Source organism: Pseudophryne corroboree, chromosome 2 (assembly GCF_028390025.1).
Source record: "Pseudophryne corroboree isolate aPseCor3 chromosome 2, aPseCor3.hap2, whole genome shotgun sequence".
Taxonomy (NCBI): Eukaryota; Metazoa; Chordata; class Amphibia; order Anura; family Myobatrachidae; genus Pseudophryne; species Pseudophryne corroboree.
Window position 1 is genome coordinate 950604062 of NC_086445.1, and position 26707 is coordinate 950630768.

Genomic DNA, 26707 nt, shown 5'->3' on the forward strand with positions numbered 1-26707 from the left:
TAGGATGTATACTATTACTACTGATCTCCTTGGTGAAGTCCAGAATACCTTAACAAGGATGAAACACATTGGGATTACTACACTGGATCCTTCCTCCTCATCTAGTAGTTTTTGGGCTATACATGATATCAGATGGACATGAGTTAATACCAGATAAGAATTCTATTATGTATTAAATATACAAGCAATAATTGATCTAGATTTCTTAGTTTAACACCATATGGTCAATCTTTTATCTCCCTTTTTCTGAGTTCTGGGATTATTAAGGAAAAGAGGAATCTGAATACTAGGGTTATTCATTGATGTGCAAAATTCCTATTGTCATTCTGGTTTACTATTTGGATTTATGGTGTGTTGTTAGCTACAGATTGAGATTCCCATATCCAAAATGCTTGGGATCAGAATTATTTTGGATTTTGGATTTTTCTGTATTTTGTAATATTTGCACACCATAATGCGATACCTTGGGGATGGGACCCAAGTCTAAACATGAAATGCATTGATCTTTCATATACACCTTATACATACAGCCTGAAAGTAATTATAAACAATATGTGTAATCATTTTGTGCATGAAACAAAGTTTATGTACGTAGAATCATCAATAAGCAAAGGTGTCGCTATCTCAGTCGTGCTCAAATTTTTTGGTTTTCATAATATTTTGGATATGGGATTTTCGTATGTGGGAGACTCAGCCTATCTTAGTCTGTATTACAGTGTTATACTATGCACATGTTTTCTATTTTCATATTGGTAGTTGTTGGTGCTGCTTGAAGAACACTTCAACTGTTGTAAAGTTAGCAAGTTATCTTTTTGGCGGGATCCGGTCTCTAGGTCGACAAGTCTTTGGTCGACACTATCTAGGTCAACCACTATTGGTCAACAGTAAGTAGGATGACATGGTTTCTAGGTCTACAGGGACTCTAGGTCGACATGTACTAGGTTGATATGACAAAAGGTCAACATGAGTTTTTCACATATTTTTTTCATTTTTTGAATTTTTTCATACTTCACGATCCACGTGAACTACAATTGGGAATGGTAACCTTGCCCGAAGCATGGCGAGCAAAGCAAGCCATGCGAGGGGACATGGTGCACTAACTGGGGTTCCTGGTCACTCTACGAAGAAAACGACACCCCAAAAAAAAATGTAAACTCTTGTCGATCTTTTTTATGTCAACCTAGAGTCTCTGTCGACCTAGAAATCATGTCGACCTACTTACTGTCAACCAATAGTGGTTGACCTAAGTCTAGTCTATCTAACATACCACACCCCTTTTTGGCACTTTGATATGCAGGCACTTTACATGAGCACCTGGTCTTATTACATATATCTGAGTTAAACCAGGATTAAACTATTTTAGTAATTATTTTTTATTACATGTGGGATGCTGGAATTATGGGCAGACATCCAGGAAAGTCCCAATTTATTATACAAGGAATAATTTATTCTAACATATAGTACGTGTGCAATTTAGATAAATGACACTATTCACTTCTAATCACCTAAAAATACTACATTAGAGGGCACCATTCTCACAGATAAATAACCTGGTGAAAAGAAAGGACCTAGAGTAGGTCCACGGTACTCGAAGATTGGGCACTGTATTCTTTTCCATATTTAAACTTGGCGCAATCTGCTGTGAGCACCATTAATATATATACATTATACCCTGGATTTTGTGCATGTAATAAACATTGCTTAAATTTACAAGTCTCCTGAGTGCTTCTTGCAACTTTCTCTCTACATACGGACACCAGTACTGAGGGAGGGTACCAGGGCAGATGCTATCATGAGGTGACAGGAGTGCCGGGTGCTGTGGCATCTATATATGCAGAACCCATGTCATCTACCTATCCATCTATGATAGGGAAAGATCGCTCACAGAATCTTTAAACTTTAGATAAATATAATATTCAGAAGCCAATATTTCCACTGTGCTAGATAATGTATATGCAATTAATATATAGATTATCTATCTATCTCATATCCCTAGTATATATATATATATATATATATATATATACATATATATATATATATAGATAACACATACTAGAGATATGAGATCAAAAGATAGATAGATAGATAGATAGATAGATAGATAGATAGATAGATAGATAGACAGATGACATGGGTTCTGCATATACTGTATAGATGCCACAGTAAGTCTAATATTTACCAAACTTAATCTTTGATGGAATTTACATTTGGCACATCAGGATGATTAAAAACCAGCCAACTTTTCACAGCATGGTAAGAAATAGGATCTGATTTATCTTCCTGCTTTCCTTACCACTTGCTGTGACACTTCTTGTTTATTTTTTAATATTCTTCTTTCGTATAAGGAATTTGTTAAATAAGACAATCTAATGGTTTGTGTCCCAGCTTATTATTAAAAGTTTAATTAATGCACCCATCTAATATCTATCTATCTATCTATCTATCTATCTATCTATCTATCTATTCCGTACTTGACTAAAAAGGTCAAATGAGGACACTCATCAGTAGAAAAAATTAAAGTGTAATCATTTACAATCACCATAGTTGCAGAACACAGTCGACGTTTTGACCCCTAAGGGTCATCCTCCGGACCACTACAAAACATGTCAGCACAGTGTGGTGTGATATATATATATATATATATATACATACACAGTGTATATACATATATATATATACATATACACACACAGTATATATATATATATATATATATATAGTCGTGTAGCACATGAAGTACGTCACGTGTCGTGAGCTGGCTTGGTGGGTATATAAGGTGTGCGATATGGGGTTACCGTATGGCATAGTAACTGCACTGTTGCTGTACGTACAACCCTAGATTGAGTATTTTGGAATGCAGTTAGAGTGATTGGAGTCTCCATGTACTCAGGATATTTATGAGAAAAGAGTATTCAAGAGAGTGAAGGGTATTTTGAAGGATCCAACCCATCCTAGCTATGCGTTGTTTGATAGGTTACCATCTAAAAGACATTAAGACATTTCAGAGCTGCGCGTTACTAGACATCAGTATAATTGGTTTTTCCAACAGCTGTTGGATGCTCCAAGCAGTGCTGTTCTTCCCTGCGCCTGGTGGCCCCACCCTCTTGGCATGACATCATGGCATCCTGCGCTTACAGGGCTTTACGGTGCTGCAACTACTGTATATTGTCTCAGCACTACCATCTCCCTCTAGATTGTCAGCTCTCAAGAGCAGAACCCTCACGATTGGCTGTCCAATGATTTCACCTTCTCCAACAACCTTGCTCCCTGTTTCTATAGTAATTTTATATTATTTGTGGCCCTTATTAGTAATGATGATGATAAAATGATACTAACTGGTGAGCTGAATAAGATTTAAGTTGTAATAAAGACTGCTCAATTCGCGTGCTTATATAAATCTGCAATAATCCAGTCTACCCAAGAATGACATGTTGAAAGATTAAAGAGATGTCACTCGGGTATAACTACGCTGCCATGAAATCATATTAGACTCTAATAAGACTACAAATGCTGACTAATGAAAATGCTTCATTAAATGGACTTCTTTATTATCTGCAGCTTACATTACTAGGGAAACAAACAAATGTAATTTCCGTCTCTATCAAAAGTCCTCTTTAACTACTTCTTCAAATTTGTGATCTGTGTCTCAATAATCAACATTTTCAGAAAAACATTTTATCGAGTGACCTTAATTAGCTTCTTAAGCCGGCAAAGTGCCTCTCCAGCGTTTTCCGCAGTGTCAGTATTCCCTAGAATAATTCTGATCTATATTCTTCTCTGTTTGCTAAATGTAATTCTCTGACTTCCTGTACTGATTGCTTGCTGCCACTGAAATGACTTGTGTGCTGTGATGAACGGCAGGTGACATTTCATGAGAATTAAATAAGACAAGAAATTAATCAAATTAACATACTGTTTTTCTAAAGTATAATGAGTCATTTGCATATAAAGTGTAATCAAGCCTGCAAATACAAATTGAAATAAATATTACTCAAGATATCCTGAACGGCAGTTGTTCCATTTTAAAGTCTGCGCAAAAGTTGACGTGTTTTTAACACTCAGAAATCCGAGATGATTTATGCCAGTGATGTGATGATCACTGCTTGAAACTCAGCATCTGACACTTTATACCATATAATCGACTAAAAAAAAGCCCACTGAGATATACTAAGGCTAAACACTGACATAGGCAGCCGTGTGCTCATGCTTATAGTGGAAGGCACTCTGTAACAATATTAAACTACTATACTTATAGCGCCTTCTGGGAGAGCATTTGTAGAACAATAAGATATCCCAATTGAACCCTCAAAATATTGATGTGGAAAATAAGCCATGGAGGTAACTGAAATGGTGTATAAACATTGATTACTGCTGAACCTTGATTATCTGTTATACTTTAACTATGGTGTGGTTTATTTTATATTTTTAAAATCCTCTTTGGTACTACAGTATATTACCAGAGAGGATAAGTACTGTATAAGAGTTGGAGCTCCTGACTGAGTGGCACAATGGCCCTCCTGTTTCATTTTAAGGAGGCAGGAACAAGCCTCCTTGCATTAGGCCATGCCAGGGCCGAACTGGCCATCTGGCACATGCTAGAAGGGCCGATGGTCTGGTGGGCTAATCCGGTCCACAGAGAGCCGGGAAGTCTGCACTCAGTGCAGCTCCAGGCTCCCTGGTTTGTCCCCAGCTGCCACTGCCGCTGCAAGGCGTGACCTGTTGCTAAGTAATATGGGGGCATGCCGCGAGTCCACGCCCCCTGACTCAAGACATGCCCCCATTTGCAGTGTCCGCACGCCATTTACATGGCGAGTGTGCCCCCTTTCTCGTGCACGTGCTCACGAATGCCAGGGCCGGACAGAGTCCCCAGTCCGTCCCTGGGCCATGCCCCCAGTACCCGGGCACAGCCCAGCTCTCTACGGCCCTGGTTCTACTGTATAAGACATGTTCCCAAGTTGTTTTTATTTAGCTGTGGGCAGCATTCAAATCTTGTGGAGATATAAACCAATAGAGCCCACTAGAACCTTATTGCTGTGTATTGTCATTGACTTCCTTTAGTTCACCTTGCACTACTAAACTCCACAAAAACTGCAAAAGAAGTAAGAAACAGAAGCTCTCTGGTGTAATACTAGATAAAAAAAATGGTTTTCTGTGTTATAAATTAACAAAACAGTTTTTAAGCTGAAGTTTCTTTAACATCCAATCAACTCTTTAACAATGAAGCTGTATCAGAGCTGTTTGAACATAGTGGTGAGACTTTGTACTGGACTATCTTGTTGTCCACATTGTGATCGTTCTACTTAGCCAACAGTTTGAAAGCTTGATATCTTTGGACCCAGAGGGCACCCTGTAGCTGAAACTATAGAGTTCTTCCAAATCAGATAATGAAAAAAGAAAAGCAAAAGGCTTCATGGCTGAATCAAGTCCCAGAGTGGATTGTGTTTGTAGAGATATTTTACATAGTACTAGGAAACCTCCATCTCCTTAAAACTTTGTGGCATATCAGAATAGAGAGATATATGTTGTCAAACTGTGCATTTGATGTAGGATTAGCAGCAGTTGGAAAAGAGAAGGGGAAGGAGTTTAAGGTAAAGAGCCTGAAAAAATGAAATTCTTCAGTTTCTACTGACAAAGAAGACAGTGGGGTCCAGGCAAAGAAGGCCGTCTGAGGCAGTAAGACTTTACGAAGACTCAGAGCAATGAGGTTAACAGAAAAACGAGGGATGACATGTAATAATCAGACAACGCAGTTGCCAGCACAAAGCAATGCTTCAATCTAAGCAGCAGGGGGCAGAAGCAAGAGCGAGGGCTGTAGTTCAAACCAGACCTCTACAAAAATTCCCTTTTGGCAAGCCAGCACGAAAGCTACAGGGACAGCAACCACGGTGCTTAAAAACAAACCTGAAACAGCAGTGGTTTAGCAGACAGCAAGAAGCTGATACCAGCATTCACAGGGATCTTTGCAAAGTTATTCTGTTTGCAGCGACTGAGAGCTTTGAACTTACAAATTACACCTAGATAAGTAATACGGCGGGTAGGTATTTTACAAGGTTGTAAATTTTCCTAAATGCTGGTTTCCCACCGTAGAATTATCCTGATTGTAGACCCTTAGGCTTTATACAATGATTGTATCAATCAAACTGCATTTTCCACTGACAATCCAAATAGTGAGTTCATTATTTGAAGGCTTTGATTGTCAGTGGAAAACTATACTCTGTGTACAGTTTTCGTGTGTCACTTTTCTCAGTGTTCTAGGGATGTACGAGACGTGCTGACAGTTTAACTTCAAACATAACATAATGAAATCATAGAAGTGGATTAAAAGGCAGGATGTCAGCCTTATATTATGGAACCTGTGTTTTAGCTTGTTATGTAGATAAAATGCTCTTTTTAGAATATTTCCAGGAAGTATGCATTTTAAAAATGTACCCTGGTTAGAGTCAACAGTAAAGACTATTATGTACTCTATGGACAGAAATGGCCACAGCATCATCATTTAAAACATTCATGAAAGAAAACGTGTCCACCTGGTTGAAAATGATTGTTGTGTACTAAAGTAAGCAACATCACTGTGGATAAAGATGTAGTCAAGTGACATAAATTAAACTTTAGAGTAACCTGTAGCAAAGATTAGAAACACCTGAAAAATTTGCAACTATTCAAAATTTTACCAAATTTGCTAAGTGTGCGCTGTTTCAACTGTCGCAGTCAAAACTGGTTAAAGGTAATCTGTTTGCATTCATAGTTCTTGGAGATGTTAAAGCAAATTATACAATTTTACAGTATTTTGAGTATTCTCTACATTTCAAACAGTGAACATGTTATATTTTGTAATGCTAAAAATAATGAAATGCAGCCATTAAGCTCAAAACTGTTTGCCTCAATTGAAGCTTGTTAATAAAAATTTATTGAGAATTTTTACAAAATTAGAACTGGTTTGAGAATTACTTTGAAACAATTTGAAGCATCTTTAAACAAGATTTTGTAGTTTATGTTCACCTACGTTATAGAGCTAAGAGTTCCTGGATATCCTCCTAAGAAAATTAATATTATCTAAATAAGTTTAGGGTTCCTACTGTATCTACAGTACGCCAGTTTTCCTAGAACTATCTTCCTTAATTGCCCATCATTAAACATTTGTTGAACCTATGCTAATAGCACAAACTGCAGTAAAATCTTTTAACACTTTTACCTTACTTAGGCCCTAAATGAAACAAAGGAGCTGATCACATACTTGTAGCTTAAGGGGACCACATTTCAGGCAGACAGTGAGGCAATTCCCCCTTCTGCCGATACCTGAGTTGGGGGATTCGGTAACTCCAACACATTTGAAATCCTTGATTAGCCGATTCCGACCAAAAAATTATTAGGATCGGGAAGTCAGAGATTTTTTTATTATTTTTTGCTGATCTCCTGACGAATCACCAGTCATTGATGTCCACTGATTAATGGATTAGCAGAATGAGGAATTGGACCAAAGATATATGGCCCGCATTAGACAGAATTCAGTTCACATGACTGGTTCAGCTGTTTATTTAAGCTTAGTTTTAAAGTAAACAAATTACATAAAAACAAAAGAAAAATGTGTTACATAAGGTATATAGTAAAAATGTGATATGACATTTATCAAAAAGTAAGAATGGAACTTACCCCCAAGAAAATTGAGTTTTTTCCACAGTATTATGTAATTGTGAATCTTCTATACCTTTTATAAAATTACCCTCTCTTATATAAGGTTCAGTCCCTGATGTTAGTCTAAAGATTTTCAAGTTATGTCTTACTGCCTTGAAAATGCTGACTGTACAATTATGCATTACACAAGTAACATAAATATTTATATAATTCGAAAAAAATATGCTGATTACTATGTTGATGTATTTAGTCATCGGAAACATTTTTGCAAATTTTGCGGAATAGCACACGGATTATATAATTTAATGGAAATTTATGAATTGCAAAATATTTTGGTGCACAATACATTTATATCTGCGCAAACATTTAATTGTCCAACTTGTATATAGCACAGTGCAAGAAAACATACTCAAAATGAAAATCTGAATGTAGGGTGAGTTTAGGGTATATAAATAAAATAACATAGATTTACTTGACTACTCTTCCGCAAGACTCACATGCAGCGGAGACCTGGTTTGACAGTTAAATTTGTAACAGAAGAGTCTCTCCCTTCAACATGATTTCATCAAGCTGCTCTGTCCTATTACATTTTTGTGTGTGGCATACCTTGGCATATTAATGCCCCAAGCTTGCACCCAGCACGGAATGCCCATCATTATTGCCAGCTCAGATCTTTCCATCAGAAAATGGGACATTTTGCACTCCAACACCCACAGGCATCTTGATCTGTAAATTTCTCCAAAATGTGCAATCACATAGATAAAGGCGTGGACCTGAAGTTCTGCACTTTCAATAAATTGGTCAACAAACGCATCCCGCAACCAATATCAATTAAAATCAACAAAGATTACCTACCATAACACCAACCATAATTGTCTATCAGAACATGCACAGCCAGACACCTCACCCAGGCGACATATCACGCAAAATGAAATACCCACTTATAGTTTTTATAATTCACAAAAGTTATCACAACCAGCAATGCAATATTTTAATGTGATAATAAAAGTCAGCAAATATAAAAGATTCCATCAGGCTTGGATTAAGAGTCTACATAAATTTGCATATAATACATCTGTTCAACAACTAACAGTATAATAAGATGAATATACAGTACTAATAAAATCCAAAATAAATAAAAAAATATACCTAAAAAATAAATGTTCTGCTTCTGTCCCTGTTAGTTTGCTGCCCAAGTCAGAGCTTGGTCTCCAGACAGATTGTTTTTTTGCTGCAACTAAGCATTTTTAGCATGATCTACATAAAATGATATATTATAAGTTGCCATCTGTTCCTGGATGTGTCCATTCTTTCTACTACAATTGCAGGAATAAAATCAAGGTCCATATTGTAATGGCAAACCTTAGGAGAATGAATTGTTCTCTAATTGTTGAGTTATTGCATAATCTAGGTTAAAGCCTCCACACCTTATTAATGACTGCCAGAAGTTACAGACTGCTAGATGGTGAATATAGTCATTGTAATCCTTCTACTCATCTCTTCAGACAAGCCTACCAAATTCCAGACTCACCCACATAACCTTCAATGCTTCCCTATCCAGTTACATCCTCTCTGTACAGTCCACATAACCTCACATTTTCTCTTCCAACATTGCTGGGTGATCATATCATACAACTCATTAAGAACCTAGCAATCTGGTGGACCATTATGTAACAGGTAGCATCTATCCTTGTGTATCAATGCCTATTTTCCTAAAGATTGTAAGCTTGCGAGCAGGACCTTCCAGTGACGTGAGGTGGGGTGAGGCAGGTGAGGCAGAGCCTTTCCTGTCATACTTATGTTTAAACCAGAGTTTTGACTGAATAAAATATATGAAAAATACTGGTAATTTGTATCAAATATTGTTTCCTTCCTCCCTTTTGTAGGACAAAATTGGAAGATCTCTCTGATTCATTAATATTTTCATCAATTATTGTTCTTGGTGCCGGATACTTCTTAAGTGCATCTATCAACATTCAGACCATGTCAACACTCTGGTATCCACTGTATAACACTCTGATGTCCATTGTATAACACTCTGGTGTCGACATTCTGAAAGTCAACATAATGATTGTATAACCAATCAAAACAACATTCTCAAAGATATTGGCTCTGAGCACAAATGTTATAATATATACTTGTATTATGTATCATAGAAAAAAGCAAAAGTTTCGGGCATCACGTGCCCCTTTGTCAAGCTGAAACAGTATATATAAATTAAATATTTACTTTTTTAATTATACATCGTTTTTTACAATATATTAATCACAAACATGCATACACACACACACACTTACAACTATAACTTTTTTAATGAAACATGCAAATTTATTACTGACAGAAGCAGATAGCAACGAAAATTAGTTCCCAGAGTTCTAACTTACTAAGCATAAAGGTATAATTTGGTGCAATTTCTTAGCTTCAATATCCACTAATTTAATACTGAAGCCTCACAGGTGCAGCTGAAGAATGTCCTAAGTGAATGTTCAATCTGCTTTTCCATCACAGCTAAAAGTGGAAATGTACATTTACAGCGATATCAAAAGATAAAAATCAAAAGGCATTGAGCAGGCAATTAACAGAAACCTAGAATGACAGCCAGGTGACCTGAATCAAAGCCACAGTCAAAGTATTTGCAAAGATCATTCCTTATTAAATCATCACCTGAAACAGTGACATATTCTGGCCTGTCATGCTTATATAAGTGTGCTTAAATGAATAACAACAAAAGTTTCAGATAGTGATAAGCAAAATTGTCAAAACAGCTGCGTGACATATTCACCACATTCCACATTCGCTCACTAATTTTGCCAGCAGAATTATACCATACTGTAGGCCTTAACCGAACCATGCCATAGCCAGAGACTATTAACTACAGATGTACCCATAAAGTATTTGTGTATATGATTCATTTGACATACACTATATTAAATTGACCGGTACTAGATAGTAAAAGTGTGATTTAAGGAACTTTGGCCACATGGATTAGAGGTCAATAGACATTTCATATCTTACTAACCATACAACATGTTTGTCCAGCATAAAAGACCTACAGATGTATTCACTTACACCATTGCTCAAATCGCGTCCTACAGCCCCGTCTGGTTCGCCAAGGACTTTGTGACTCACAGTAGCTGCACCCAGAATGCCGCCAGAGATTTTTTTCCCAAAATATGTGAGTTAGTTGCAAAACTAATGCGACAAGAGTACAAGGGAAGGATACACTGACTACTGGTGCTGGCATTTCATGTACATCTGTGTACAACTACAGTAAATCGTTAATCTGGGTACAAAAAAAGTCAAAGACCAATGGCGTATCTGTAATGGATGCAGGTTGTGCAGTGTACATGGGCCCATACCACACATCCTGCACCTGTGTATAGTTACTTTCCTCACTGCTGTATCCCGCACCGGCCGGCAGACCAGAGTGGTAGAAATCATAGGGAAAATGACATGGTGCCCATTTCACTGGTGATTTGTGAATGCACAGTAGAGAAGTCCCGGGGTAACAATGCACAGGCGCCATGTTCCCAGAGACCTGGGCATGCTGACAGAGAGGAGGGGAGTTTGGATACTCGTGACACACCTTGCACCATGCCTCACACCGTATATATTGCTAAGATTAATCTGTGACTTTATACCAATCCGCTGGTGACAAAAATACTAATCTAGTGTGCCTGGTACACTGTGAGCCACTTTGTATGCATCTTCATTGTCAAAAAGACACACAAATGTTGAAAAGGTACATAAAGTACAGGAAGTACATACACTACTGGAAGTAGAACAGCGAGTGGGAGGGGTCCTCCGTACCACCCCACCACTGGACACTGTGGCCCGCTTGTGAGACAGTGGGGCAGAAACCACAAAATGGGAATGGCCTGGAAAAATGGGGTCAGTTAGGAGGTATGCATTTAGTACTGGTTTCTTTAAAACTGAAAAATTTCAAAGACATAAAGCTATGTAGCAATTTCTGTGTAAGTGTATGCTCACAAAACTTGATGGTGGGATTGGCTACAATTCAAGGGCCAACAGGGAAAATCTTGCCTACTATAGGTCACAAAATAGGTCAGGGCTAGGTAGCTCTGTAGGTAATCCTCCATGTTATGTTACCTATTCTGTCACAGTAAGGCTTATTCCATAATCCTTCCCTGCAGTACGAACGGTGTAATGGTTAGCATTACTGCCGCACAGCACTGAGGGTTTGATTCCCTCCATGGCCATAACTGTGTGGAGTTTGTATATTCTCCCCTTGGTTGTGTGGGTTTCCTCTTGGCACTCCGGTTTCCTTCCACAACCCAAAAATATACTGGTAGGTTAATTGTCTCCTGACAAAAAAAAAAAATTAACACTAGTGTGTGCGCGTACATGTGTATAGGGCATATCTCCCAACAGTCCCGATTTTTGCGGTACAGTCCCATTTTTTTGGGTCTGTCCCGCTGGCCCTCCCGCGGGCCGCAGTGTCCCACGGTGGGGAGGGGGCAGTTGGGAGGCTCCCTAGCACTCGCTGCTCTGGCTCAGTTCAGAGAAGAGCAGCGGAGAATAGATGCAGTGCGCATGCGCACAGCGTCTATTCCAGTGAGGCAGAGGGCTGGCCGTGCCCCCATTTTGATGGGAATTGGAGGCATGGCACGCAATTGCGTCATTCACACTAGGTCATGCCCCTTTTCAACAGGCCATGTCCCCTTTTCGACGACGATGCAAATGTTGGGAGGTATGGTATAGGGCAGACTTATCTGCCGTAAAATTCTATGTTTCTATGTTTCATGCTTGAACAATGAAGCATATTCTCTTTGCTCATTTGTAAACATTGCTGAAGCTTGATAAAGTTTATTTGCAAATTTAGGAACATTCGTCTGGCAACTCTTCTGCTTTATGCCTCAGTTTCAGTGCTTGTGACACAAGTCTTGTTATCAGTGATTTCTTATGCCATTGGGATGATTTCATACCAAGAACAGCTCACTAGCTACTCCCACAATGTATTGTATTGTAAGAATTATGTTGCATGACGAAGAATTACAGAGGATGGCTCTGGGACAAAAAATGGGAGTTACAAGACAAAGACAAGAAGAAGGTTATCTGCAAGAAGACTTTGTAACAACATACAGCCGTCCAGCTTCTGTGGAACTACACATATCAGCATGCCCTGCCAAAATGTTGCTATTAGGCATGCTAAAATCTTCTGAACCATCCGTGGCAAATATACACAGCACTTGTGCAGAATGGCCACAGCTCACAATATAGAAGTGATTGCTTTTGTGATCATTTTGCTTCCTTTCACATCACAGGGACGATAATCCATACTTACCTACTAATTTATTGATTATTGCCGCTATTACAGGTGATAACAAATTCTAAATTTCTATTCTAAAACCCTATAATTAGTAAATATACTCCACAGTATAATTACGTTTCTAAAAATGATCAACTATCTTGTTAAATAAATTGAGCAAATATTGTGATCACCAATTTTCTCCCCAAAAATAAAAACCAATACATAGGTCTATACACGAAAAGTTATAGCACTTAGTATATGATTCTCATTTGGAAGTAAAGCAAAAAAAGCAAGTAACTTTTTATCTGGAACAAACCATGTTGCCATGCAAGGGGAGCAAATACATTTATAATTTGTCTGTGCAGGGTAAATACTGGCTGCATTTGCATGTAGCCCACAAATGACAGACAGCTTTATTTTTACATTACAAGTTAGATCTCAGTTTGATCACACCCCACCCAAATCTAACTCTCTCTGCACATGTTACATCTGCCCCACCTGCTGTGGAATACAGTTTTGCCCAGGTGCACAGTTACTTGTTTTGTTTTTTTAGTTTTTTTTTTTGGCTGTACTTCCAGGATCTAACTACATGTTAAAATTGGTGTTATTTGCAAACAGAATATAATAAGTAAACAAATTATGTACAGTCTGGATATAAAACAAGCATTCATAAATATTTGATACATATCTGTAACTCCTATTTGTTCATTGTTCATGGCCTCTTGTAAAGTATATTTATTAAAGGGTTTAGTTTTCCCTATATAAGATCCACCAAAGGCTATCCTTATAAGCAAGAGGGCCATGAAATCATGAGGGTTTGAGTGTTGCTTCTTTAATAATGTGCTGGTAGTTTCTCCTTTAAAACAGTCAGCTTCATTTTAACAGCCAATAATAGTTAAGTGGGGAGGCGTTTTGTAGTGAACAGTGGTGTGAGGCAGAATATCTTTCTTTGTTCCAGTTTTCTTACTAGATTGCAACATACAGTAGCGATCCTTAAACGGTAGCGCCCTTCAAGTAGATACACGGCCCAGTCATATTATTATAACCACCTCCTACATTTGACGTTGCAAGCACGTAGCCCATGAAGTACGTCACGTGTCATGCGCTGACTTAGTGAGCATATAAGGTGTGTGATAGGCCGTCTATACACATATCACTCGTTGCTGTCATGAGTAAAAGAGGCGATTTATCCAAATTGCAATAAGGGATGATTATCGGCTTTTGGGCCAAGGGTGGCAGTATTTCTGAAACAGCGCAGTTTGCGAATTGCTCGCGCGCTGCTGTGGTGAAAGTGTATCGTGACTGGACTAAGAATTTACTTGAAGAAAGTCCATTTACTGTATAACCATGCATACAATGAGCGATGAGAAATCTCTCTGTGTTTATTTAATTAAAAGTTTGCACCAACTGGATGATAACTTTGTAGTAAAGACAAGGACGTGATACAAAGGTAGCACAGGGGTGCTGCTGTTTCTAATGAGCACTGAGAGTGGAATTAATTAAGTTATGTACATCTACAGTAGGCCAGCAGATTCAGTTAAAGGTGTAATTGGTAGCATTGCTGCATCAAAGATCTCAAGCAGATAATTATCATTGAGAAATGTGATGCTAGTAACACTGCATAGTCATAAAGTGTGCTGCATGCTGAACAGGCATCTTTAAATACCATGTTGTCACATCACATGAGTGCCGTATATTAGCTACTGAGTACAGATACACATTTACTTATTTTCTTCTCGTTGATTATATATTATCTTACATATCATATGATCAGGGTCATCTTAATGTATGGGCTCACTGGGCAGCTGCCCAAGGGGTCCACGATTCTAGGGGCCTTTGAGCAAGGGTGGGCTGGTGCCTTCTGAGCTTCTGGCAGGCAGGTAGAGAATTCTACCCATCCACTCTGATCGTGAATTACACACAATGAGAGAAGATAGGCAGCATTCTCTACCTTCCTCCCAGCCTGGAGCCAGCTAGTGAATGGCTGTCAGCATGCTGATTGGTGGATTGCTGGAGCTATCCACCAATCAGAGTGCTGATAGCCATTCACTGTATGGAAACAAGTGGGAAGACGGTGCGGAACTGCAGGGGGGGGTAAGTTATGACTTTTTAAAATGTATTCCCATGAATGGGTGGGTAGGGGCCCCAGTACATTGCTTTGCCCAGGGCCTTCAATGCTGTTAAGATGGCCCTGCATATGATATACGTATACAGGTGTGAATGCCTGAAAGAGTAGGACAATAGCATATCTATAATGGCTGCAGGGTGTGATGTGAATATGGGCTCCTGGGTCCAGGGGTGCCTATGCCCAGTGGCAGCACCGGAGTAGGTAACACCCGGTGCAGCCAATAGTTCTCCATGCGCCAAAGTCACACACAACCGGAAAGGGGAGTCGCCTCAGATAAAGCATTGTGGCCTCGCGGGAGTCCTCCGCTGCTGTCTTGGATGGGGCGTGGCCTAGTCCTGCTTCGGCCAGCAGCCCAGCAAACCAGAGCAGCTGAAATCACAAGGACAATGCATGGAAGTTCCCGGGAACATGGTGCAGGCGCCATGTACACAGTAGGCCGTAGTACAAAACCAGAGTCTACCACACTGCCAGTGAGGAAAGGGCCCGCATGGAGTCTGCACATATGCCCTCTGCATTCTTAAAGCGCCTTGTGGTGGGGTGTCCCTTTATGTCTGCACTGAGAGTGCCTATTGAAGCGTATAGATGCATATGACCAACAAGTCTAAATATAACTAAAATATTAATTAATTTGCTGGCTTTAAACCAAGTTTTTTTGAATAACAAGGGATGTGTGTTCATAATGTAACACATTATCTATCTAGCATAATATACAGTACCCTTTATAAAAACTGGTACACAGAAAAAGGCTACTGTAACTCAGAACAACTATCCAGACAAGGGCTGTTTGATAAGGTTCTTTTTTTGCCATCATTCCTCATCTGCTCTCTCGGTTTTGACATGAGTGATACTAGGGCAACGCATGGCCAGTCAGATTATCAGAATGCTCACAGCAGCACAGAATACTTCCAGTGATGAGTGTGCTGAACTTGTGGGACAGAGCCCCGCCTAAATACATTACGGGGGACTGCATGTATCACAGGCAATGGAGACAAGCAGGAAGCTACAGACTGGGAGTTAGAGCACATAATTCTCAGGATCATTCACCTGTACTGATGTGGGGCTCCTGTCAAACTAATGTGAGAGACTATAATAGCAACAGTTCTGCTGGGATAGTACTACACAAAGAGTGGGCAGAGTATGGCATTAGCAACCAGTGGCAGAAATCCATCAACAGCACCCAACACAAGGTCCCCTCTATGGGTGCCGTCGCAACAATCTCACCGAAGCCCACTAATTACCATCCTGTAACACAAGAGATGCACAGTGCAAATGGTTGTACAGAACCTCTCTGACACTAAAGGCAGAACGCAACTCAGACTAAAATACTGGGAACACAAGTGTGGTACCACGGAAAGTGTCTACAGCAGTGAAGGTAAGGTGATGGCACAGCAGGGGTTAAGGACTGACTCTAGTCTGATCAAATGGTCCAGATACTGATTGCGGATTGGACAAGGCAGTCTGGGAACAAAGTAGCCTTGTGGGAAGAAGGAGGAATCTGATGGAAGTAATTGGAGGTGTGGACACACTGAGTGAGGCGCAGAGTGGGAACTGAGTAATGGATGCCAACTACATGGTCACGCTGGGTGTTGAGAGTAGCGCTACAGAGCAGAAGCAGTGGGGTGCTCCCAGAAAGCAGAGAGCCGGGTGAGCGAGCGTGAGAAGTTGCAGCCTATGACTGGACACCGCTAGGCCTAGTGAAAGGCAAGGACACCACAGCCATCTTGTAAAGTGAGGAACTGCTGAATCCAGGTCCAGCAGGTACACCTCTACTACAGAGTTGTGAGTGAATACACAGAGACTGTTAGTGGCACGAAACACCGGCAAACCAAGTACCAAGCCCAAGTATCCAATTTGTCACACACTGCACAGTATAAAGTGAACAGACGCACAATATAGTTTTACAGTGCAACATCTTACAAATCAGCCCTGTTTGGGAATAGCTAAGAAAATCACCCCATGCTTAAACACTGTTGGGAAATATCACATATACAAAAAATACAACACTAAATGGCACTGCCAATGGTAAGCTGCAGAGAAGTAAAACTGATTGGGTCATCACCCTCAATCAATAAAAACAAATGAACAAACAAAAGGTTTACGTCTCACTTTGCGCTTTTCAAAGTCCTCAAATTCTTCACAATATGTGGATATTATCCACAATGGGTCGTTGTATATGTGAAAAAACAATATACAAAAAAAATAAGATTTTAAACCTACCGGTAAATCTATTTCTCCTAGTCCGTAGAGGATGCTGGGGACTCCGTAAGGACCATGGGGTATAGACGGTCTCCGCAGGAGATAGGGCACCTAAAAAGAACTTTGACTATGGGTATGCACTGGCTCCTCCCTCTATGCCCCTCCTCCAGACCTCAGTTAAAGAACTGTGCACAGAGGAGATGGACAATACAAGGCAGAATTTAGCAATCCAAGGGCAAGATTCATACCAGCCCACACCAATCATACCATGTAACCTGGAACATACATAACCAGTTAACAGTATGAACAAACTACAGTAACGGTCCAAGACCGATGTCAACTGTAACATAACCCTTATGTAAGCAACAACTATATACAAGTCTTGCAGAGTTTCCGCACTGGGACGGGTGCCCAGCATCCTCTACGGACTAGGAGAAATAGATTTACCGGTAGGTTTAAAATCTTATTTTCTCTTACGTCCTAGATGATGCTGGGGACTCCGTAAGGACCATGGGGTTTATACCAAAGCATCCAATTGGGCGGGAGAGTGCGTATGACTCTGCAGCACCGACTGAGCAAACGCTAGGTCCTCATCAGCCAGGGTATCAAACTTGTAGAATTTAGCAAAAGTGTTTGACCGCGACCAAGTCGCCGCTCGGCAAAGTTGTAATGCCGAGACGCCTCGGGCAGCCGCCCAAGAAGAGCCCACCTTCCTAGTGGAATGGGCCTTAACCGAATTTGGTACCGGTAATCCAGCCGTAGAGTGAGCCTGCTGAATCGTATTACAGATCAAGCGAGCAATAGTCTGCTTCGAAGCAGGAGCGCCAATCTTATTGGCCGCATACAGGATAAAAAGAGCCTCTGTTTTCCTAATTCTAGCCGTCCTGGCTACATAAATTTTTAAGGCCCTGACTACGTCCAGGGATCTGGAATCCTTCAGGTCACTTGTAGCCACAGGCACCACAATAGGTTGATTCATATGGAACGAAGAAACCACTTTAGGCAAAAATTGTGGACGTGTCCTCAATTCAGCTCGATCCACATGAAAAATCAAGTAGGGGCTCTTGTGTGACAAAAACGCCAATTCTGACACTCACCTTGCTGATGCTAAGGCCAACAACATGACCACCTTCCAGGTAAGAAATTTCAACTCAACCTTGTTAAGCGGTTCAAACCAGTGTGATTTTAGGAACTGCAACACCACGTTCAGGTCCCATGGTGCCACTGGAGGCACAAAAGGGGGCTGGATGTGCAGCACTCCCTTTACAAACATCTGGACTTCTGGAAAAGAAGCCAATTCCTTCTGAAAGAAAATCGAGAGGGCCGTACTCTGTACCTTAACAGAGCCTAATTTCAGGCCCATATCCACTCCTGTCTGTAGGAAGTGGAGAAGACGACCCAGATGAAAATCTTCCGTAGGTGCATTCTTGGTCTCACACCAAGACATATACTTTCGCCAGATACGGTGATAATGTTTTATCGTCACCTCCTTCCTAGCCTTTATTAACGTAGGGATGACCTCTTCCGGAATCCCCTTTTTCGCTAGGATTCGGCGTTCAACCGCCATGCCGTCAAACGTAACCGCGGTAAGTCTTGAAATTCACAGGGCCCCTGCTGCAACAGGTCTTCCCTCAGAGGAAGAGGCCAGGGATCTCCTGTGAGCATCTCTTGTAGATCCAAGTACCAGGCCCTTCGAGGCCAGTCTGGGACAACGAGTATCGTTCGTACTCTTCTTCGTCTTATGATCCTCAACACTTTTGTGATAAGAGGAAGAGGAGGAAACACGTTGACCGATTTGAACACCCATGGTGTTACCAGAGCGTCCACTGCTATTGCCTGAGGGTCCCGAGACCTGGCGCAGTACCTCTGAAGTTTTTTGTTGAGGCGTGACGCCATCATGTCTATTTGAGGAGTTCCCCAAAGACGTGTTACATCTGCAAAGACTTCTTGATGAAGTCCCCACTCTCCTGGGTGGAGATCGTGTCTGCTGAGGAAGTCTGCTTCCCAGTTATCCACTCCCGGAATGAAGACAGCTGACAGAGCGCTTACATGATTTTCCGCCCAGCGAAGGATCCTTGTGGCTTCTGCCATCGCGACTCTGCTTTTTGTCCCACCTTGGCGGTTCACATGAGCCACTGCTGTGACATTGTCTGATTGAATCAGAACCGGTAGGTTTCGAAGAAAACTCTCCGCTTGTCGAAGGCCGTTGTAAATGGCCCTGAGTTCCAACACATTGATGTGTAGACAGGACTCCTGGTCTGACCAAAGACCCTGAAAATGTTTTTCCCTGTGTGACCGCTCCCCATCCTCGGAGGCTCGCGTCCGTGGTAACCAGGATCCAATCCTGAATTGCGAACCTGCGACCCTCCAGGAGGTGAGCACTTTGCAACCACCACAGGAGGGACACTCTGGTCCCTGGGGACAGAGTTATTTTCCGATGTAAGTGCAGATGGGACCCGGACCACTTGTCCAGAAGGTCCCATTGAAAAGTCCTTGCATGGAACCTTCCGAAGGGAATGACCTCGTAGGCCGCCACCATTTTCCCCAGAACTCGAGTGCATTGGTGAACTGACACCCTTTTCGGTTTTAGCAGGTCTCTGACCATGTTCTGTATGTCTTGGGCTTTCTCTATTGGGAGGAAGACCTTCATTTGTTCCGTATCCAGTATCGTACCTAGGAACGGTAGTCGAGTTGTCGGAATCAACTGTGACTTCGGTAGATTTAGAATCCAACCGTGTTGCTGGAGCACTCTCAACGAGAGCGCCACACTGTTCAGCAATTTCTCCCTTGATCTCACTTTTATCAGGAGATCGTCCAAGTATGGGATAATTGTGACTCCATGCTTGCGTAGGACCACCATCATTTCCGCCATTATCTTGGTGAAAATCCTCGGGCCCGTGGAGAGTCCAAACGGCAACGTCTGAAATTGGTAATGACAATCCTGTACAGCGAATCTCAGGTATTCCTGATGGGGGGCATATATGGGGACATGAAGGTACGCATCCTTTATGTCCAGAGACACCATAAACTCCCCCTCCTCCATTTGGCTATTATCGCTCTGAGAGATTCCATTTTGAATTTGAATCTTCTTATGTACAGGTTTAGGGATTTCAGATTCAAAATAGGTCTGACCGAACCGTCCGGTTTCGGGACCACAAATAGGGTTGAATAGTAACCTCTTCCCTGCTGGTGCAGGGGAACCTTGATTATCACTTGCTGTATACACAGCGTTTGAATTGCAGCTAACACTACATCCCTTTCCGATGTGGAAGCTGGTAGGGCCGATTTGAAAAATCGGCGCGGGGGCCCCTCCTCGAATTCCAATTTGTAACCCTGGGAAACTATTTCCAACACCCAGGGATTCAGGTCCGAACTGACCCAGGCCTGACTGAAAAGTCGAAGACGTGCCCCCACTGGTGCGGACTCCCTCAGGGGAGCCCCAGCATCATGCTGTGGGTTTTGGAGCAGCCGGGGAGGACTTTGGTTCCTGGGCACCTGCCGAAGCAGGTGCTCTCTTGCCTCTACCCTTACCTCTGGCGAGGAAAGAGGATCCCCGACCTCTTCTGGACTTGTGCGACTGAAAGGACTGCATCTGATAGGGTGTTACTTTCTTTTGCTGTTGTGGAATATATGGTAAATAATTTGATTTACCTGCTGTAGCTGTGGAAACCAGGTCCGTCAGCCCATCCCCAAACAATACATCACCCTTGTAGGGTAGTACTTCCATATGTTTCTTGGAATCCGCATCACCCGTTCATTGGCGAGTCCATAAGGATCTTCTCGCCGAGATAGACATGGCATTGGCCCTAGAAGCTAGCAATCCAATGTCCCTTTGAGCATCCCTCATAAATAAGACTGCGTCTTTAATATGGGCTAGAGTTAGGAATATAGTATCCTTATCCATATTATCAAATTTATCCTCATGCAGCTTCTGTGGAGAAAATGGCGCTGGTTAGTGCTGAGGATCAAGCCCCGCCCACCCGACGGCGGGCTTCGGTCCCAGTGATTTTTCCATAAAATGGCGGGGGATCATAGATTTACTGCCTCCGCAGTCTAATCCAACTGTATTTGTGCCAAAATGTGAGGTTTATTGCTGCCTAGGGCGCCCCCCCTGCGCCCTGCACCCTTCAGTGCTGCTCTGTGTGTGTGACTGGGAGCAATGGCGCGCAGCCTAACCTCATGAAGATCTGATGTCTTCTGCCGCCTAAGATGTCTTCTGCCTTCTCTATCCGGCTTCTATCTTCGGCATCTGTGAGGAGGACGGCGGCGCGGCTCCGGGACGAACCCCAGGTGAGACCTGTGTTCCGACTCCCTCTGAAGCTAATGGTGTTTAGTAGCCTTAGAAGCAGTGCCCAACTTGACAAGCCAGCTCTGATTCTCTCTCCTCGGCCCCACGATGCAGAAAGCCTGTTGCCAACAGGACTCCCTGAAAATAAAAAACCTAACAAAATTATTTTTCCACAGAAAACTCTGGAGAGCTCTCTGCAGTGCACCCATTCTCCTCTGGGCACAAGATCTAACTGAGGTCTGGAGGAGGGGCATAGAGGGAGGAGCCAGTGCACACCCATAGTCAAAGTTCTTTTTAGGTGCCCTATCTCCTGCGGAGCCCGTCTATACCCCATGGTCCTTACGGAGTCCCCAGCATCCTCTAGGACGTAAGAGAAACAACAATGTGTGAAACTTTATCAATGAGTCCACTGAAATCCCAAAAGTGCAGGAAACAGGTAGGTGATGAGTCCTCTCCTCAGCATGCATCCAAAGGATCCCTCAGCAAACATTCAACACCCAAGGTGTCTAGATGATGTAAAATATATGCTCACATGAATATAGCAGCCACTTGCACGTAAAGGTTTCTTTGCACGTCCCCTTATCGTATTGGAGCAATGATGGGTTCCTCCCAATATGTTCCAAAATAAATAAGAAAAAAAGAAACCTTTAAGTGCAAGTGGCTGCTATATTCATGTAAGCATTCATGTGAGCATATATTTTACATCATCTAGACACCTTGGGTGTTGAATGTTTGCTGAGGAATCCTTTGTATGCATGCTGAGGAGAGTACTCATCACCTACCTGTTTCCTGCACATTTGGGATTTTCAGTGGACTCATTTATATAGTTTTACACACTTGTTTTTTTGTATATTGGTTTTCTACATATACAACGACCCATTAAGGATAATATCCACATATTGTGAAGACTGTTGGGAAATATATTTATGACCGTGGAAGAGAAAGATACTGAATCATTTATGCACGTGAAAGTGACTTACTTTATCTGGAAAAGACTGAGTTATTTACATCTGCAATTTAATTGTCTTTTGCATTTTCGAATGATCCAATGTAATGTGATCTGTAGTAAACTGTCATCTCTTTATCTTCTTTTATTGCCTGATTCTTCTTTTAATTATTCAATATTTTTGGCAATTAACAAATCATCATCTTTAATCCAGAGTTCATTGTGGCTCAATAGAAAAACATCCTGTTTTAATTGCTGACTCACTCCTGTTTTGTATAATCTCTCCTAACTCTCTGAGCAAGGTACTACAAAACAAGGTATGGGGAAGAACATCTCAGGGGAAAGGTCTGTCGCATAGCCACCCAAAACCTGTGATACCTAAGCAGAGAAGCAAGTGAAAGGTGTCCTCCCAACCCCCCAACATCACCACCGCCACCACCATGGACACAGTGCCTGAAAACCAAGACAGATGTGATGTATGCTGAACCCAAAAAGCTACATTACATTTTATAGTACACAAATCATGCCCCCATCAACCCTGTAAAAATCAACTGGGGAATGTTTGTTATCGTCTCACCAAAACTTAGTGACAATCTTAATATAAAGTAGGTATTCTCTTAGAAGTCTCTCGTGTCTTGTTCTGCCACTGACAATAATCGTGCAATTACTGTCCGCTGTTTTGCAGGAAACCAAAAAAAAGTTTTGTTTTAGTTCTACACCAAACCAGTGAAACAGCAAATGTTAAATAATGTCAGATTAACATTTGACAAATTCAATCTTTAAAAGCCAGGGTTTTATCATGTTGAACTCAAAGATCAAAGATTGTGAAAAGGGCAATCAGCTTTACAACACGAAGACAGAATACTTAGGTAGGAGACTTTTAAAATGATCTATTCCAGACAAAGATGCTGTACAGAACATTACACTTTCTTTCTATAATAACATTAATATAAGTCAGAAGAACTAATGGATGCCCTATATGAAAAGAATACCATAAGCACTGTATTTTGCATAGCAAATCATTGCAATGGATCATTCCGCTATCTGAGCTGTTTCTAAAAGGAAGGGAGGGAACTGTGATTCAGAGCTGAGATATAAAAACGGCATTGGCACAGTAATGCACTTACTGTAGAGGTAATGGGATTTAATAGGATGCATTAAAGTCTCATAATTGGCCTTTTACTCTCCTTTTTCAAAGTTCTGGACAATACTTAAATCCAAGTCTCTGTTTATGTACCACAATGAAAAACACTGATTGACTCAGATTGGGCAGTGGTAATATTTTTCAATTTGTGAAGGGTTAATGATTTTAATACTACAGATGGACTAGCTTGGCACAGGTAACTGCACATTATGGATATGAATTAATCACAGAATCTACATGGACGCGATGGAGAGAAGCATGGAGAAGCCACCAGCAGACCTTGGGGGAGACTTATCCAAGCCTGGAGAGAGAAAGTACCAAACAATCAGCTCCAACCAATCAGCTCCTACCTGCCATTTGTCAAACTCAGCCTGTAAAATGACAGCTGATTGGTTAGTGCTTTATATCTCTCCAAGCTTTGATAAATCTCTCCCATATGATCTCTACAAGCTGCGGCACCACCAATAGTGACTGGTTCGTCAATGTGACAATACTAAAAGCACTGTAGTGCTGCTGCTGTGAGGTCACATCTGGAACAGTGGCACTCAAGGCAATCATCTATATGGGTGTAGCATGGAAGGTCAACCACACTTAGGTTGGCAGTGTCTAGGTCAACCAATATTGGTCGACAGTAACCAGGTCGACAGGGATTCTAGGCTGACAGGGTTTCTAGGTTGAAATGTTCTAGGTTGACAGGTCAAAAGATCAACATGAGTTTTCACAATTTGTTTCTTTTTTTTGAAGTTTTTCATACTTAATGATTCACGTGGACTATGATAGTGGTCGACCTAGACATTGTCGACTTAAGTGTGGTTGACCTAGAGACCGGATACCGCCTATATGGCCTATGTCTGCGGCCAGGTATGACTCTACGTGTACTGAAAATATTGGGGGTAATTCCAAGTTGATCGCAGCAGGAAATTTTTTAGCAGTTGGGCAAAACCATGTGCACTGCAGGGGAGGCAGATATAACATTTGCAGAGAGGGTTAGATTTGGGTGGGTGATTTTGTTTCTGTGCAGGGTAAATACTGGCTGCTTTATTTTTACACTGCAATTTAGATTGCAGATTGAATTCACCACACCCAAATCCTGATAATCCTTCTATATCTATCTATCTATCTATCTATCTATCTATCTATCTATCTATCTATCTATCTATCTATCTATCTATCTATCATCTCATATATATATATATATATATCATATTTGTATATCTTATCTATCTATCTATCTATCTATCTATCTATCTATCTATCTATCTTTCTCAGATATATATGTCTATCATATTTATCTATCTATCTATCTATCTATCTATCTATCTATCTATCTATCTATCTATCTATCTATCTATCTGTGTATTTATATCTATCTGTATATATCTATATGTATATCGGTCTCTCTGTCTATATATCAATCTATCTGTATATATCTATCTCTATCTATCTTTATATTTACAGTATATCAGTATACTTTTATCAATCTGTATAGATCTATTGATCTGTATATTTTTAGCAATCTATCTGTATATTTCTATCTGTCTGTATATTTGTATATTTCTATCTCTATCTGTCTATACAGTATCTATCTATCTATCTATCTATCTATCTATCTATCTATCTATCTATCTATCTATCTATCTATCTATCTATCTATCCACCGAGGGGAGGCACGTGCAGGTCAAGGGGGGCCCCAGAGATATCCGTGTGCCAGACCCCAGGACTTCTACTGACGGTCCTGGTTCTTGCTTCACAGGCTCAGAACCAAGAGATTACGTTTAGCCTGACATCCCTAATGACTACAAGTTCCCTAATTAACGAGCACCACCAACAAACTGAATTGTTTTGTCACCAGCTTTCTGCATTTGTATTAAAAGACGATGGATAGGTAATAGGGCCAACAGTCCAAAAATGTACTTTTCTGTGTGAAAGTGCTACTAGGGCCAATATCATTGACAAACAAGTATGAAATAAAGCTATATAGTAGTTATTACAATGAAATATTATTTTATTTACCATATAAATGTGGAAATAATTATATATGCACTGGAAAAACGAAGATGCACTGCGCAGTTGTGCATATACCAGTTCTATATATATTTGTAGATGCTCTATATCTGAGTATCTTTTATTAGCCTCTCTTATTTATATTTTTGCTGGAATACATTGCATCATGAAAGTACAGACATCAGCAATTTCACCTTCCCAAGAACAGTAGTACATACATTATTATCAAACAATAATTTAAATAGAAATTGTACAGGATATTGATATTAATGCAACAAACAGTAGAGTGGCAGAATCCATGTACCTAACATTGGGGCAGATGTATTAACCTGGAGAAGGTATAAGGAAGTGATAAACCAGTGTTAAGTGCAAGGTGATAAATGTGCCAGCCAATCAGCTCCAATATGTAAATTAACAGTTAGGATCTGATTGGCTGGTGCGTTTATCATCTTGCATTTATCACTGGTTTATCACTTCCTTATGCCTTCTACAGGTTAATACATCTGCCCCAATGAGCCCTGGGGGAGACGTTTCCCTATATACGGTAGGAAACAGTTGTAACACTGACTGCAGTTTTAGCTTTTCCTTTCCCGGTGAAATTAAACAAGAAGGATGGGAATGGGATCAGTCATTATCAGCTGGAGTTTATACCATGTGATACATCTATGGATTTGGTATTTAGTAGCGGAAGAAAGCGTACTGAAGTAGCGATTTTATTTTCCCATAATGTTTCCAACAGATCTGTCTGGAACATATCAGCCAACTTTTCCCTGAAGAGGGTGGTTCTTTTATAGACCCAGTTTTGAAGAATGAATTCCTCCCTGCTACACTAATTGGCAGTAGTAATTTCTTGCACCAGTTGGTAATTCTCTGTTCACCAGGAAATGCTCCCAGCAAAAGGGAACATAGTTTTCCAGGTGGCTTCTAGCATGGTAACGTACAATATGATTGCACCTTTTTTCAAAGGCGAGGACATTACATACTATAGCACATCGAGATAGTGGTGAAGTCTGGGTGCAAAATTATTCTCCTGCATAGGGGAAGAGCTGGACAATTTGGGAGGTTAAGATTGCAAACTGCAGAGTAGATAAAGT